The sequence below is a fragment of the Protopterus annectens genome, chromosome 1.part0, assembly GCF_019279795.1.
Source record: "Protopterus annectens isolate FY-2018-M chromosome 1.part0, PAN1.0, whole genome shotgun sequence".
Lineage (NCBI taxonomy): Eukaryota > Metazoa > Chordata > Ceratodontiformes > Protopteridae > Protopterus > Protopterus annectens.
In genome coordinates this window covers 1,120,770,997-1,120,789,332 of record NC_056725.1, presented here as the reverse complement: position 1 = coordinate 1,120,789,332, position 18,336 = coordinate 1,120,770,997, and positions in this window count along the sequence as shown.

The following is an 18,336-nucleotide window of genomic DNA, read 5'->3' as shown; positions in this document are numbered from 1 at the left end:
GACTAACATAACTAATTCTGCAAAAAGGAAAGCACTGGAGGTACATTGAAAGAGCAGAAAAAACAACAGATAGCAAGGAGTAGAGTAAATGTATTCCTTATTTAAAAGAAGCAAGAGATAGCAACATATAGGTGGTAGAAATGGGCTTTAGCATTACAAAACAGCAAGGGACTGAGCTGGTAATACAGTTATTATACCAGAACAGTAATCAGCGAAGTGAACTTTAGGTTGACTGACATTGGCAGATACTCAGGGGATTATAAAATTCAAGTACATCTTCGGAAATTAAAATGCGATTCTTGATCCTCCTTAGTGAATTAGATTGGGGGAGGGGGTCTTTTTCAAGTTCATCACCAGATAAATGGACATTCATTCAATAAAAGGTTAGTAGGTGGCCTTTTTGGGTTGACTGCTCCATCTTCCTAGAAATGATGCAACAAGGGAGTGTGCATCATAGACAGCAGAATACAGAAAAGGGGCAGGAAGAAGGGGGCAGAAGTTGGTCCATAAAGGAGTTCATAGGAATGAAGCTTGTTCACAGATTACATGACATCCACTTATTGCTCCTGTAAAAAAGTGACACTCATAAGAACTGGAAAGGTTAAAGAACCCACACATTTTGTCTGTGATAATTGTTGATGTATACTTGTATACTAAAAATAGGGCATATATATATTCTAGATGGAGTACAAAGAGATTTTTCTTAAGAGCCTCCACTCTCCTGGGTTAAGGAACCTAGACAGTTTGCATGTACGTTTTAATGGTTACAGTGCATTGGCGACAATCAAATGTGTTTTAAAAAAGGATAAAACAGTTTTGAGTAGCTCATCTTTTTGCAGACTGTCCCCTCCTGGTTCAATCAGTAGTATAAGGTAAGTGTCAGTAATAAATGAGTGGGGTCTACTATGAAACGCCAACTTCCTGAAAATAAATGCTTCAACAGAATGAAAAAAAAATTGCCCATAAACTTAAAGGGTTAAAAACTCCTTTTTCCTTGTCTATACCAACTCTGAGGTCACACTTACTTGAAGAAGGGAGAAATCTCCCTAGAAAGTGAATCTTTGTCAGTGCACAAGTAGAAATCACACCAACAATGATTTGCTATGGAGAAAATCATTCAACGTTACGCCATTTGCTCAAAGTGTTAGTGCATATCCTAATCTGTCTTCAGTGTGTACTGGCATTTAGAATTGAATGATACTGCTGCAGATGAGGTCAGAATTGAAATGCTGCAGTGCTCTATGTGTGGCATAAACTGTAAAAGCTGCATGATTTTTTTTTACTTCTCAAACCAAAGGAGAAATGTGGGAAATGGCATGGAGTTGCAAAAATAGCTATCTATAGGGTACAGCTTGAAGTATGAGAGAAACCACTAATAACTTGTTTTTTTTTTTCATTAGAAATATGTATAAAATAAGAACAGAATCATCAGTTGTACTAAAATATCAATGGCAGTCTCATCAAAGGAACTGATATGAGAATCACTGTTTTTATTTATATTTGTTAACCCACCCTTTTTTGGGACAACAAGGAAAGAATGAACTGCTAAGGGAATCAAACCCTGAACTACAGGATGAAGTTTATTACCAGTTCCCAGCCTTAATTATCTGTGCTAAACCGACTGCGTTGTTTTGAAGGTGAGATATTTTTATGAGCCATTGTTATTTGCATGAAGATCTATATAATTTCTGTCACTAGTCTGTTCCATACTGTAATTGTTAAAAAGCCAGAGTAGTAGATAGGCTATTTGGAGCCCAAGGCAAGACCCTCATTTGGTGCACCCCCCCCCCCCATCTGCAGAACAAAAAAATTTTGAAAGGGGTGGGGAAAATGCCTTGACAGTAACTTTTCACTAAAATATCAGGGACCAAGATGCTGAAAAGCATGTCCAAACAGGAAGTTGTATTGAAAGTTTAACAAATTTTCAGAGTTAGTCATTTAACTGTTCTGAAGCATAACAAAACACAATGCAGCTTTAGCAATTTAAAGTAACCACACAGATATTAAAAATATAGTATGACTGAATAACATCACAATTTTGTTGCATGAAGTTTTAAAACACTATTGGACACACAATCATAGCAGCTGCTATTCACGCTAAAATACAAGACACTGCCCAGGTGAAAATTAAAATGAATAATTTCCCCTAACAACCCCATCAGTAGTTTGTCCATGTATACACATGCACTTTGACTGACAGGCTGACACCAAAAACATCCCTTCATTAGTTTGTCCACGTATGCATAACAAGCAAAGTGAAATCAAAACAAATCACTTCTTCCAAAGATCCTTAAAGTAGTTTGTCCATGTATGCACAATTACTCAAATGATACCAGACCGAAACATTTCCCCAATAGCCGTTCAATAGTTTGTCCATGATTGCACAAGCACTCAAATGAATAAAAATGAAATATTGTCCTCAATGATGCCTTCAGTAGTTATTCCATGTATGCGCAATCACCAAATTGAATAAGTTCCCCATATATCTCTAAAGTAGTTTGTCCATGTATTCACAAGCATGAAAATGAATAATTTCCCCCAAAGATCACTTCAGTAGTTTGTGTATGCAGAAGCACCAAAATGAAACAGTTCACTCAATCAACCCCTAGTAGTTTGTCCATGTATGCACAAGCAGTCAAATGACACAAACTTTAAACAGTTCCCATGATCCCTTCAGTAATTTGTCCATGTATGCACAAACATTTCACTGATATCAAAATGAAACATTTCACTAATGACGCCTTCAATATTGTCCATGTATGCACAAACACCAGAATAAAACATTTCCCCAATGATCCCTTCAGTAATTTGTTCTTGTAGATACAAGAACTCAAATGACACCAAAATGAATTATTTCCCCCAACATACCTCTCGACTGTACTGATTTTTGCAGAACGTCCAGAATTTTGCTCATATTTTTGGTCTGTTCCTCATAAAATTGTGTTTTTTGACAAATTAGTGGGATGATCTAAGGATTAAAGTAAATAAATAATGGCATGCATTTGAGTATCAGACTTCATATCCTTTGGAAAATGTATGCTAACACAAATCCTGTTAATCTAGCAACTTTCTAAGTTTATAAGAGCAATATTTAAAATGTGTACCTATTTTTGGGCCTTTCACCCCATTATGTCAGGCTTTGTCCAGATTTCTTCCGCTATGAAGTTAAGAGGTATGTCCCCCAATGATCCCTTCACTAGTTTATCCATGTATGCACAAGCACTAAAAATTAAACATTTCCCCAAAGATCCCTTCAGTAGTTTGTCCATTTATGCACAAGCACTCAAATGACATCAAAATGAATAATTTCCTGAATGATCCCTTTAGTAGCTTGTCCAAGTAAGCGCAAGCACTCAGGTGACACAAAAATGAAACATTTCCCCTGAAGATCCATTCAGTAGATTGTCCATGATGTATGTACAAACATTCAAATGACACCAAATGTAAATATTCCCCCCAACAATCCCTTCAGTAGTTTGTCCATGATGTATGCACAGAACAAGCACTTTCACCATCACTAAAATGAAACATTTCCCCCAACAATCCCTTCAGCACTTTGTCCATGTATGCATGAGTACAGTAAATAATGTAACCGTACTTACATCAGACTTTCAGGGACTTTTTTTTCTGCCCCTTCAGTCTCCCATCTCTCCTCACACAAAAAAAGTGCTGCTGTCTCCACCTATACAGACCCTGGCCCCCAGCAGTTCAAATACTTGCAGTTGAATGAATTGGTTGACCGTTGAGAGAATTTACACAGCCAGGCAAGAAGAATTAAGTAGCAAAATATTATAATTTTTTCTTATAAATACACCCACAGTTAGATAAGGGCTATCCCTTGTTTATGCAATAGAAATCACTCGCTGTGGGTGCCAAACTGATATAGCCCAAGAGACTGACTTTACTATACCATGGCACTGCCCCCTCTACCTGCACAGTCAATCACAGGCCTTTTTGGGGTGGTGTCCAAGCAAGAAGGTGTAAGTGTAGCCTGGAGGCTGGCAGGAGCATCTCAAACATCCATTTAGGACATGTATGTCATCATTTCTTTTAAAAGGAAATAAAAAATGAAAAATTGTAATTACAATATGTATCTATGTCTATACCTATATCTATCTATCTATCTATCTATATATGTTTATAGGTATATGTGTATAGAGATAGATATATAATATATATATATATATATATATATATATATATATATATATATATATATATATATATGTGTGTGTGTGTGTGTGTGTATGTGTGCATGTGTATCTATATCTATATATGTGTGTTTTTTTTTTTATTTTACATCAGCGAATTGCGTATTGCACCCTGGCCAAGACAGCTCCCAAGACAATTCCTCCGTTTGTCCTGCCCTACCTAGACTACTGTAAAAAGCTGTTGGGATACCTAAGTTTCAAAATAGCTTTACACATTTCTGTTAATATCTAGTTCATGAGATCTTTAAAGTAACATTTGATATTTCAATGTTGTGCACAGTTACTAGAAATGGGTCCCCTTCAGTTTGCTGACATTCCAGAATGCCAACAACCATATGACCGACACCATATTGTCAACATTCAGAATGCTGACAATGCAGAACCGGCATCTCACTATAGTGCAGAATGGAAAGATTTCCATTCCTGCACTGTAGTGCGATCTCGGAGCTGGTATATTAAAGTTACGGGTGGGGGGGGCAGAGCCCCCTATGTGGGGTGCAGGAGGGCATAGCCCCCCCTACTAACAGTTGAAAGGAAATTGTATTTTCCTTTTCTATGGACCTCTCACAATGTCGGCATTCTGAATGTCGATCATATGGTGTTGCCATATGGTTGTCGGCATTCTGAAATGTCGGCGTTGTGTAAGGGATTCACTGGAAACATAGTACAAACTCCCTGCATCCATCACAATAAATGTTAAAGTGCGTAGTCACATATATCATGCAGCTATGTTAACTTTGCATTTTTACATATGCCTTATGAGTACGTGTATGTAACGGAAGTTCTTTAAAAGTCCAGTTCAGTAGCCTGCAACATAAAAATCTCTGAGGTACAGGTCAGAAAATGGAAACAGACTCTACCTCTCCGTAAATGCCTAAATTAACTATTCAAGTGGTATAAAATGAAAGGGAAAAGGTTGCTAAACATTTTAAGTTATGAAGATATTAAATTATGCATGTACTAAATCAACCCTGAAATAGAGAAAAGCTCATTGTGACAGGTCAGCTTTGTTTTGTATATGGGTAATATTTAAGGTGGAAAATTTTAACATAGGTTCATAGGTTCATAGGTTCATACTAGGCTATCTGCCCTAGGGCATTTATAAGCCTAGCCAGAGTGTGTTTGGCTTTCGCCACCCATTTTAAATGAATTTTGCTATGCCTTTTTTCGAGGTTAGTATACTGTGCCGCTGTCTAACAGTGACACAGAAGTGATACCCAGGGTAAACCTACGATCTCCCATCCATTCATCAAGATTCCTCTTGAAGAGAGTCAATGAGGGACTCTGCCTAACCTGGACTGGGATTTTATTCCAGAGTGAAGGGAGCCTCTGGGTTATGAATCTGTCCCTCCAGCATGTCCTATTTATTTCAGTGCTGAGGTTCAAGTCTCTCGAGCGCGTAGCTCGATGGGATTTGGATTTTCTGAGGTGCAGTATGTCTATTAATTCCGGCTTGGACATGGCTTTATACATCAGGCACAGATCACCTCTGAGCAGGCGGTATGCCACTGAGTAGAGCTGGAGTTTCTTTAACCGGGCAGCATATGGCATCTGTTTGAGCCCTTTGATCCTCTTGCTGAGGTACTTTTGGGGTCTTTCCAGTTGCTGCAAGTGTCTGGTAAGGTACATCCCAAAAGGGGTATTGTACTCAATTATGGGCCTGATGAGGGATGAGTAAAGAGGCACGATGACCTCCCCTGATCTAGATGTGAATCTCTTCATGATTAGGTGGGCTATATAAAATGTTTTTCTAACCACTTTGGCCACATGGTTTTCAAATGAGAGATTGCTATCAACTTGGGTCCCCAGGTCCCTAATTACTTCTTCCGTACTTAATGGATTACCACCTATGTGGTAATTTGTGGGCACTTTGTTTTTTCCAAAGGGGATGACTATACACTTTTTGGCATTTAGCTTGAGGCCATGGCTCTGGCACCAGTTGTCTGTTTCTATGAGGCCCTTTTGTAGGATGCTTGTGTCAGCTGGAGAGTCGATTATGGCGCCTAGTTTGCAGTCATCTGTGAACTTGGTCAGCCACAGTCCTTCCGTGTTGGCCTGTACCTCCGAGAAATATATACCGAACAAGAGAGGTCCCAGGACTAAGCCTTGTGGGATGCCACTTGTAACTGGTTTGGAGTCTGACATGGCTCCAGCAATTCTAACCATGTGGGTTCTGTCCTTGAGCCAGTTTGCAACCCATCTAGTGACATAGGGGTTTATATTTAAGCTGGTGAGCTTATCTATAATGCTCGAGTGGGGTATTGTATCGAAGGCTTTTGTGAGGTCCAGGTAGGCTGTGTGGACCACCTTCCCCTCGTCAATGACCTTGGTGACTGTTTCAAAGAAATTGACCAGGTTTAAGAGGCAGGATCTGCCCTTAACAAAGCTGAACTGGGTAGGATACAGTGTCTGTAGGTCCCCAATATCTTTATTTATGAGGTCCATGATGATCCTTTCCATAGCTTTGCAGACCAAGCTAGTCTGGCTTATGGGGCGATAGTTTCCAGGATCCGTTGAGGCACCACCTTTGTGGAGAGGGACCACTGTTGCTGTACGCCACTCTTTGGGTACATATCCTGTAGTAAGGCTGAGATTGAACAGTAGTTTTATGTTTGGGTTTAGCTCTTATTGGAGTTCATGTGGGATGCAGCCCGGGACACCGTCTGGTCCCATTGATGCTGTGTTTTTTGCTTTGGAGAGGGCGGCTCTTACCTGAGCATCTGAGATGTTAGGGTCGCAGCACTCTGCTGGGATAGATATTTGCCCTTTTGGTGGGGTAGGGGGTTGTGCTGAACCTGTCAGCTAGGATGTTGGCAATGTCTGTGGGTTCGGTGTATTTTTTGTCATTTTGGACTAATTCTGAGCATATCTGGGAATTCCCACCCAGATTCCTAACATAACTAAAGAAAGCCTTGTGATTATCCTTAGTGTCCTGTGCAATTTTTCTCTCGAAGCTGGCCTTAGACGATTTTATGAGTGTCCGTAGTTTTTTGCTAATACTGATCAGAGATGCCTTCCCTTTTTGGGATTTTGCTCTATCATGTAGTAGATTCCTCCTTCTATTGTATAGTTTGTTTATGGCTGGGGTCCACCAGACAGGATGCCTGCCTTTGGAGGATTGGGTCTTGGTTTTATTTGGGATTGCATGATCCATGCATTCCTGAAGGTGTTCATTGAATGTGTTTATAAAGGATTCTGCGGTCTGGGCCATATTTTCCACAGGCCCGGGAGCTTTGAAGGATTCCACCTTGGTTTTGAGGAGTGTGAAATTTGCTTTAGAGAAGTTTTTCACTGTGGTTTTCTGGGTAGGGGGTGGGGTTGGGATGTGAATATCCAGTGAGATTAGTTTATGGTCTGATCTTTCCAGTGAGGGATACACTTCTGGTCTGGAGCATAGAGCCCCCATGTTGGTGATGATCAGGTCCAGTATGTTTTCCCCTCTTGTGGGAGTGGTAACAAGTTGTTCCATAGCATTTGAGTTTATAAATTCTAGGAACCTTTGGGCTAGGGTGTTGGAGCTAGAGTAATGCTCCCAGTCTATGTTTGGGTAGTTGAAGTCACCCAATATAATGGTGTTTGGAGAGACCTTCATATTTTCCAGTGTTCTCAGGAAGGCCAAGTGGGGTTCCTGGGTTTGGGAGGGTGGTCTGTAGCAGGCTATAAACTGGAAGGCAGTTTTACCCACTGTTAGTTGCACATGGATAGTCTCTGATGCTTTGTACTGTGCCACCAACCTGGTGGTATGGGTATCTTTGATGAATATTGATACTCCCCATCCTTTTGTGGTACGGTCCAAGTTTTGGCGCCGAAAAGCATGGTATGAGGTATAACCATGTAGTGCTGGGGTGCTCTCGGGAGCCTTGAACCAGGTTTCTTTTACTGCACAGATATCGATGTTCTCCATGCTAAGGAGAGTTTCGAGTGCGTGCATCTTGAGGTTTAGACTTCTGGCGTTGAGTAGCATTACTCTTAGTTTCTTATACCTTGTGATACCTATGGAGGTGGGTTTGTCTTTTGAACCTTGCCTAAAAAAGGCACTATGGGGTTGGCAAGAGCCTTTGCCAATATCCAAAAGCCCAGGGGTGACAGCTGCAAGCCGTCCCTAGTGAAGCATTGTGGCTTATCGAGCATGTCATCCCAGGCTGACAGGCATTGGATCCCCTTTGAATGACACCAATACTTAAGCCAATTGTTGAAATTGATCATCTTGTCTTCATATTGTGGCATCATTCTTGGTGAGGGTAAGATGCTACTCAAGGTCAGGAACTCAGAGAGCTCCTCTATGTCTCTTTTCATGTAGTCCAGGGAGGTACATCTCAGGTCATTCACACCAGCATGGACAATGACTGAGTCATATTTGTACTTGCCTTGGAGTGACCTGAGAGCTTGTGTTATGTGGCAGATCCTAGTGCCCGACAGGCAGCTCACCGTAACCTGCTCCTTGTTCAGCCTGATGAGCGGGACATCAGTGTGCCTGACGATAGAGTCACCGATTACAAGTGTATCAGGTGTGTTGTTTAGCCTTAAGGGCTGTGACTGTTCGGCACACTGGCTTTGTGAGCTATGTGTTGCACGTGTTTTGTTTTGGGGTAGCAGTTGCTTGGGTGTCTGCTTTGGAGGTCTCTGCTGCTTAGGCAGATTTTTATTTAGAGCCTCCGAGTATGTTTTTGTGTGTTTATGTGTTTGGTTTGCTGTCGTGGTAGGTCTATGTGAGACTGGAATTGTAGTGAGTGTGGTTTCCTTCTCCTCCTGACTGGTTACGCCAGTACTAAGTTGAGAGAGCTTAGCCTCTAGTTTGGCTATATCGTTGCATCTCTCACATGTGTTGGAATTTGTTGGGAGGAGGAGAGGGTTGTCTGTGTACATGAGGCAGTTATAACATTGCCTCAAGATTCCCAGATTCACCAGCTGGACTGGAGAGGAGATTGACAACTGACCTTTGGGAATTCCTTTATAATTGAAAAAAGGGCCAATGGGGAACAAGGTACTCAAGGGGAGTTTGTGAGGGTGTAGTGCTTTTAATTTTTTAGTGCTGTCTTATTTAATTGCTTTAGTGAGCAAGTGCCAGGCTTTAGAGTAGGAATAGGGTGTTTATTATGAGAACTAGATCAGTTCTAAGGGAAAAAGTGAAAAGCAGACTTTGTGTAGCTGAGAATGGTTTAAACCCAATTAAGCGTAACTGCCCTATGCTGCGCTATGTGCAAAATCGTGCAAAGCCATGCCAAAGCGGGTTTTATACAGGGGGACTTGAAAGAGTTAGAAATTGGCCCAAAACTACCAGATTCTTGTGCTGGGACCACTCCTCCAGGGATAGATAGGCTGCTCTAAGCTCCCCACTGCCACTGGTGAACAAAGAAGCCTCCCTTTATCCAAGAAAGGAAATGGGCAACACAGGAACTTTCCAAAAGTCCAGAATACAGCAAAGCCTGTATTTGGACTACTCTAGGTCAGGAAAGACGGGAAACAAGGATCATTTTTTTGTTTTTTTTTTCCTTTTTTGCAACAAACAGCAGGAAAATGCAATAAATATGTAACACAGGCTAACGCACTTGAGTGTGTAGCCTCAACAGGTAAATGCAACAAACAGGACAAACCTTAAAAGTGCAGGTGCAAAAACAACTTTAAACAGTTTAAAACAGTTCAAGAAGCAGAAATACTTGCAGGTTAGCTAGATCGAACAGTCGCCCAGGTAGTAGCAGGAAAAAAAAACACTTTTATCAGGTTAGCAGTCATTTTTTTAGCCTCTTTGCTGCTAGCACCACTCTGCAGGACCACGAGGAGCTTGGCTGAGTAGTAACAAGCGCAAAATCGCGCCAAAGTGGGTTTTGTACAGGGCGACTTGAAAGAGCTAGAAATTGGCCCAAAATGGCCAATAGGCTACCAGATTCTTGTGCTGGGAACACTCCTCCAGGGATAGATAGGCTGCTCTAAGCTCCCCACTGCCACTGGTGAACAAAGAAGCCTCCCTTTATCCAAGAAAGGAAATGGGCAACACAGGAACTTTCCAAAAGTCCGGAATACAGCAAAGCCTGTATTTGGACTACTCTAGGTCAGGAAAGACGGGAAACAAGGATAATTTTTTTTCTTTTTTGCAACAAACAGCAGGAAAATGCAATAAATATGTAACACAGGCTAGCGCACTTGAGTGTGTAGCCTCAACAGGTATATGCAGCAAACAGGACAAACCTTAAAAGTGCAGGTGCAAGAAGAACTTTAAACAGTTTAAAACAGTTCAAGAAGCAGAAATACTTGCAGTTTAGCTAGATCGAACAGTCGCCCAGGTAGTAGCAGGAAAAAAAAACACTTTTATCAGGTTAGCAGTCGCTCTTTTAGCCTCTCTGCTGCTAGCACCACTCTGCAGGACCACGAGGAGCTTGGCTGAGTAGTAACAAGCGCAAAAACCACGCCAAAGCGGGTTTTATACAGGGGGACTTGAAAGAGCTAGAAAATGGCCCAAAACAGCCAATAGACTACCATATTCATGTGCTGGGAACACTCCTCCAGGGATAGATAGGCTGCTCTAAGCTCCCCACTGCCACTGGTGGACAAAGAAGCCTCCCTTTATCCAAGAAAGGAAATGGGCAACACAGGAACTTTCCAAAAGTCCAGAATACAGCAAAGCCTGTATTTGGACTACTCTAGGTCAGGAAAGACGGGAAACAAGGATAATTTTTTTGTTTTTTTTCTTTTTTGCAGCAAACAGCAGGAAAATGCAATAAATATGTAACACAGGCTAGCGCACTTGAGTGTGTAGCCTCAACAAGCAAATGCAACAAACGGGACAAACTTTAAAACTGCAGGTGCAAAAACAACTTCAAACAGTTTAAAACAGTTCAAGAAGCAGAAATACTTGCAGTTTAGCTAGATTGGACAGTCGCCCAGGTAGTAGCAGGAAAAAAAAACACTGTTATCAGATTAGCAGTCGCTCTTTTAGCCTTTTTGCTGCTAGCACCACTCTGCAGGACCACGAGGAGCTTGGCTGAGTAGTAACAAGATAGATGACTTTGAAAAAAACATAAATTGGTTAATTCAGCTAATAGCAAAATACAAACTGGAAATAAAGTTATGTTATACAGTTTAACAAAATAAGTTAGTAAAAGCCTATTTAGATTCATGATTTTTGCCCAGTCCTGTTCCTTTCTCAGAAATTATATAGATGGGCAGCAAATATGTTTCATGTTCTGTCATCAGAAGCTGTAATGCCATATAAATAGACGCTAAAAGAGTTTAACACGTATTGTCTATTGGAAAGGAAGTATAAAAGAGAAAACAGAAATTTTTAAATTACTCAAAGGAATCAGCAGAGTCGTGGTATTACCATATTTTAAAAGTGTGATGCATGAAAAGAAAATAAGGCAGTTTGAACTGAAGGTACAGTTTTGTAGGCTTAAAAGGGATACAATAGAGAATTATTTCAAAGAAAACTTGGTACATTACTGGGGTGACCATCCTAAAGAAGAATAGAATTAAAACTAGTGACTAAAATCAAAATTGTGTAGAAAATGTATAAGGTAACCAAAAGGGATGGGGTTTAAACTGTTAGAGAAATGGGAACTTCTGCTTATGCAACAAATAATTGTTAGACAATGTGAATTCCTCATTTGCAAACATCAACATGCTTTCTTGTTAATTCAGGTATAATTTTATCCCTTGTCAGCAGGAAATTTGAGGAAATGTGCAACAATAATGGGGAAATGTGTACAAAACTGAACAAAATTATATGGTGCACAAGCCCTTGGAAGAACATGATTAGCCCTGTACCCGCATCTCCCTTTAGTGCATTTTTTTGTTTCTACCTATGTACACCCTCCATCCTAGCACTTTGCTTAGATGTTGCAGCCTCACTCCCTAGGTGAGAAGAAGGGGAAGTTAACATTTCTATCTAATGTACCTGTAACCTTCCATACCCCTTGGTGTATTTATGACCTGCTCTTTGCTATAACTATATATACATCCTCTACCGTTGTGATTGCAGTGGGGAGCTATCTTAGCATCCTAGTCTTTCTTACATCAGTTTTTACCTTTGCTATCCATTTAGCTGTTGTTGTTGTCATCTCTGTTTTGGATAGGCATGCTTATCTCTGTTAGGACCATTTTCCTGCACATTAGTGACCAACCTTTTCTGCCTGCTGCTTGCACACTTGCAATGCTGTTGGATATTAATTCAGTCAAGGCAGTTTGATCCTTTACACTACCCATTTTCACTTCCTTGGGTTGGTTTTCCAAGATATTGACTGTCTTGCCTTTACTTTTCTGTAACTAGGCACTTCCCCACTTGTGCATATTCATGTGTTGATTGACTTTCAGGTTTAACAGAGCGTAGTTTGGCAGACCCACTTTGTTCCCCAACTACCATTCCCCATCCACACCAGCCCACTTTTCTTCCCCCTGTCCTCATTCCTCATCAACCCAAGTCCCCTTCATATAATTCTATTATTTAGGTTGGGCTTCTGTTTCATGTAACCAACGTAACCCTTTAGTTCATTAAATAATTCATGTTACCTTTTAGTATGTCTAAAATACATGCACATCTCCTTCTTCCTCCTTTCTTAACCTGTCGAATACTTCAGCCTGTGCGCATTTAACTTTGTTATCCTTTGCACAAGTCAGAGCACTGCTATGCAAACTATCTATCTTTGGCAACATTTTACTTCAAAGATTTTACAAAAACCTGCACTCCCTTATTACTGCCTGTTGATTGTCCTAAAGTCCCCTATATTTACATTGCCAAACTTTGTCATTCTCCATAAAAAACAACTTAAAAATCCACTTATTTCTGTTTACTCAATCACATCTAGCACCTTTTATGGATATCTCCATTTGACACCCATATCTCCTTCTGGCATCCTGACATTTTTTGGCCATGGTTTCCTTAACTAAGTGATTTAATAATTAATAATAGGCAGCAAAATAATTGGCAAGAAGAAAGTAACAAAATGATGCTAAGGCTGTTATTCTAGATTGTCCTGCAGTGGAGATATTAATCGCTGTTTGTTACCTGATATTCATATTTTTCATATTTACATTTATGTTTTTATAAGTGAGAAAGCTGCATATCATTGAGAGGTATGGTATTAAATTTTATGGCTGGAGACAGAAAATATATTGACAATACCCCCATCCATTAGGCTATACTATACTCTATTATTATAAATTACACTATAATAAACTAGTTATTTGCTAATAATTATGAAGATGGGCAATATTGCAATATTTCTATGAAACCTTAGACAATGTTAAAGGAAACTGTCATTGATATTTGCACTGTAGCTTTTACATCTTGATAGATATTCAGTGATATATATCTCATTAATTAAACAAATTAGCATAGCTGTGAATATTTCTGTAAATATCTCACTAAACAAGCACTCAGCAATTTATTGACATTATATGAAAACTCAAGTCTGAATAAAAGTGCTATACTAAATATATGTATATATATAAATAAATATATATATATATATATATATATATATATATATATATATATATATAATATAGATATATAGATATAGATATATGTCTAGCTAAGGCAGTCTCAAAGATAGGAAAAGTTGTGAAACATTAGAGAAAATATAATTCTGAGTAAGTATATATTGTAATATATTACATTATTGATGCAAAATATATGAATGCAGTGATCATTAGCATTGCAAATATTAGTTTTTTTAAAAATTACATTACTGTTTGTATCTTTTTAATAGAATTTATTGTTCACAATATATTTATATTTGTTGGGCTTACACTTTTGAACTTCATTTTAAAAAAATGGCGTGTTTAGGCTTCTAGGAGTATGACATTCCACAGCTCAGAGGTGTTACTGTGTTCATTTCCTACACTTTTCCTATACCCAGCAAGTTCCTGCTCTGCTTCTTTTACTTTCTGGTGATACTGCTGGATTTATATCTTTTAGCACTCACAGAAATTACCAAAACACCTGCTACAATTCATATCCTAAATGCCTAAATATCAGACTCTTAAACTGTGAAGGAATTAACAATACATTTGAACAAAAACACCATCACCTCTCAGAAAATGACCTAGAGATATGTTTTATTTTTAAAACATTGCTTAAATATTATACTTATAATCCAACTGTCCACACTACACCACAGATTAATTTGACTGACCAGGCTCATATATTGATAGTAGCAGTGTGTTTCTACATAAAGGCTTCTTAGACTATCAGGTCATCCAAAACTAAAGAATTTGGACCTAACTGGATACTCATTGGCTTCATACTTCCCAAGAATGCTATACTTCTAGTTTCTAGTTATAACCCTCTCTGGTCACTACCTCAACCTTTATCAATCTAATACAAACTGTCACAAATAAAATAAGACAAGAAATAATATCCTTATTCTGAGAAATGTAATCACCATCTTCCTTAGTACACCTAGACATGACTTAATGGTCTTCTCTGCTCACCATTTTATTCATTTGATCGCTGAACCTGAAAACTTTCTCTGCCAATACTCACACTCATTTTTATATCCTTATTACAGACCGGCCATCCCAAATACACCCCTTTACTAGTCCTTCCAACAAGTACTAGTAATCATTCATTTTAAGTCCCCCTGAAAAACCCAAACCACCTCTAATTCATTACCACTTACATAACTGGTCACCAAACAACCTACATAATGTCTTTAATATTATAGACACCATTAATTAGTCAATGTTTTAACAAATAACTTGTATTAATGATGCAGATTGCTTTTGTACGAATTACATCATCAGCATTCAAAGTAACGATTTCTCACATAGTCTTCAATTGCATTAAGCTACTCACTTTTCATGGATGTCATCCAAGTTTTAAAACTGACATAAGGAAATAGATGCAACTTGCAAAACTCAGAAACATGCTCAGTCTTTAACTGATAACACCAAATATATAACATTGTGCAGTCAAATAAAAAATAAAATCTATCAGATATCTAAAATTCATTTACATCTGCAAGCAAACACTTACTTTATCTAGTCCTAGACAGTTCTATAAGGATGTGAATTAATGTGCATATTCGTACCAGCTTTGGTAATATAGAGGTATAAAGTGATGACTATAGCCAGGGTAACCAGAGATTAATTATCAGCTCGGACATCTGATGGAGCTGGCAGCAGAGGATGTGTTTGCCCATCCAGGGGGTGAGCAGAGCTATCTGTTGCCCTGCCACAGTTACTTGGAAGATGAATAGTGATCTAATGCATGACCTGGGAGCAGATATTAGGCTCATACCACTCAAATGTCAACAATTTTCTAGAATGTCCAGATTTTTGCCTCATATTTTTAGTCTGCTCCTCATTAACTTTCTGGTTTTCTAGCAAATCATTGAAGACTGAAGTCATTAAATGATGACAGGTATCTGAGTTTTAGAGTTCACATTCTTCAGAAAATGTATGCTAATGAATATTCTATTAGTCTAACAACTATCTACATGTATAAGAGCAATATTTAAAATCAGTCCCTAATTTTTGGCCTTTGCCCTCCAATTATTTTTAGCTTTGTTCAGAAATAATGTGCTAAGAGGTTATGAGGTGTGAGTAGAGTCGCCAAGCTACCAGCTGGCAGTAATCTTCTACAGAGGTATGCAGAAGTATGTACTCACACGAGGATGGCATTGCGACCTTCTCTTTTAATGTGGATTGCATGTTTCACTACTCAAGAAAGGCCTTGGGCTATTACAAACTTTCATTTCTCAAATGACTGTGGTGGTATAAAGCACCCTTCTGGCTGTCTGAATGATGGCCCTACCAAACACTTCTAGCCTAGATTTGGAAGGAAATTCCTTGTAAGGGGAAAATAAGCCATGTCCAATTGGAGAAGGAGTTTGGTTGGTTGACATGGGCAGCAAGCACATAGGAAATACACAATCAACTAAACTCTTTTAACAATTCCTCAATAAATTGACATAGAATTATTTTATCTCCTACTTGCCTAAAAATCCATCAGCATCTCTAACCCTCTTCACGTCATGCTTTTATCCCATTCTTCTGCATTGAAAATATTCCACTTAAGGAAATTAGCGAACTACTTCAATCATTGCCCACTCATGGTTTACTTACTTGTCACTGTCACACCAAAAAAAAAATCCTAATCTGTGAGAAATTTCTCATTCCTAAAAGTAACAAAATTGCTAATACTTCAAAATTCCCCCATTTCACTTTTGCTATATCTGGGTACGTTTGCAAATATAAATAATTAAAAAGATAACACTGAAAAGTTCCATAGGCAAAGACATCAAAAGTACCCTATCAACAATCATCTTCACTGTGTAATGCCACATACTTTCTCTGAAAGAGGCCCATGTGAAATATGTAAACGACTCCTCAAGGGCATACAAGTATTTTAGCTACATGGCTTCTGAATGGCATTGATTTTTTACAAGTCTTTACTAAGATATTCAGGTGAATAGTTCTGAGTTTATCAATGCAGTATAACTGGACAGTTTGGAGATGTCCTGAAAACACTTAGCTTTTAAGAAAACTTTGTGTGTGTATCATTAGGATATCTCTAAATATACACTTATTTTAAGAAATTGTGCATTCGCTGTAATGTTATGGACATAAGGTTTTGTGAAAATTTAAATGTTTTGAGGAAAATGGCTAAACTATCCACATAAGCTATACTGATAAACCAGAATCCATGTAGCTGGAGCACTTTTATGTCCTTAAAGATCATTCGCATATTTCCATGGGCCTCCTTCAAAAGAGGTTTAAGATATTACACAGTAAAGACTGTGCAGTTCTTGGCCCAATCCTTTACAGCATTTTCAATGGACTACAATCTATCAAAACTTATATTATACACAGTTGGCTTTACTTTTTATGAAACTGCACCAACTACAAAACAATCATTAATAACTTCCAACAAATTTTCAATAACCTCTTTCCATTTTTAAATGCAAAACAGATAAACTGAAATGCCAGTAAAACAAATGTGATGTTTAATGGCACTACACAAAAAAATCCACTTTGTCTCTCATCTCCACTATCTCATATAAGCTAAGCAAGACACCAGATGGGTCCACTCCTTCACTTGAGCCTCATAAGTAATCCCAGTGTTAATATGTCTTTTTAGATAAACAACCTTAGGTATAAAATTAATTCAACCCTGCATGGAAATTGCAACATCTCCTACTCCCTAAGTTCAGAGGGCTATTAAAAAAAAACATCTTACAAACCTCAACTGTAGTATGGTCTCAACAGCTTGCTTATGCAAAAAAAAAATGTTCATGACATCACAGCTCAGTCTGTGACAGAATTCACTGCTTCATCCTCCTGTCATATCAAATAGCACACTACTGTATCACTCTTAAATGTGCCAAATGCCATACTGTGAATGAACATGCACTTCTCCTCCTTCTCGGCCGAATACATCAGATGCATTATAATGTCACATTATCCCTGTCCACCACCAGTTGGGTATTAAAAATACACCAGACCAACTTCTTTCAACAGCAAATAATGCTGCTTGCTTAGTCTGACCAACTGTCATCCTAGCTACCACTCAACATGACTCCCTAGCACTTGCACTTGACCAGTAGAATTAATTTGCAAATGACATCCATAACTCTACCACTTATATATATTTAAAACTAATTTAACTGACTAAAAAAATAGCTACATGTAATTTTCTTAAACATCATCATCATCATCAACAACCCCCTTTTTCCCATTGTCTACATAGGACCGGGATGTTAAGTCAACTACTATCGCTTTTTCTCTCTATTCAGACCCACTCTCCTGCCTACTTTGACACTCGTGCCTAAATGCCACAGGTCTTCTCAAACACAATCCATCCACCTTTTTTCTGGATGCTTTCATTTCCTTTTGCCTTCTTTCTGTCTCTCCCAGATCTTCTTTACCAGATTATCTTCTGCTGTTCTGAATGTGTGCCTGAACCGCCATAATCTGTAAGTGCCTTAAACCCAAGCATGTTATTAATCCTTGATTTGCAGCTTCTGATTGCCCATTATCTGTATATTGCTACTCTTCAGATTAAATGCACCTCAGACATTTCTTTCCGCATTCTCCCTGCTTATCTCATCTTGCTTTTCTTCCTACTATCTCTTCTTATCTCTGTCCTTCCTTAGCCCTTTCCCCCTGTCACCTCTATGGCTGATTT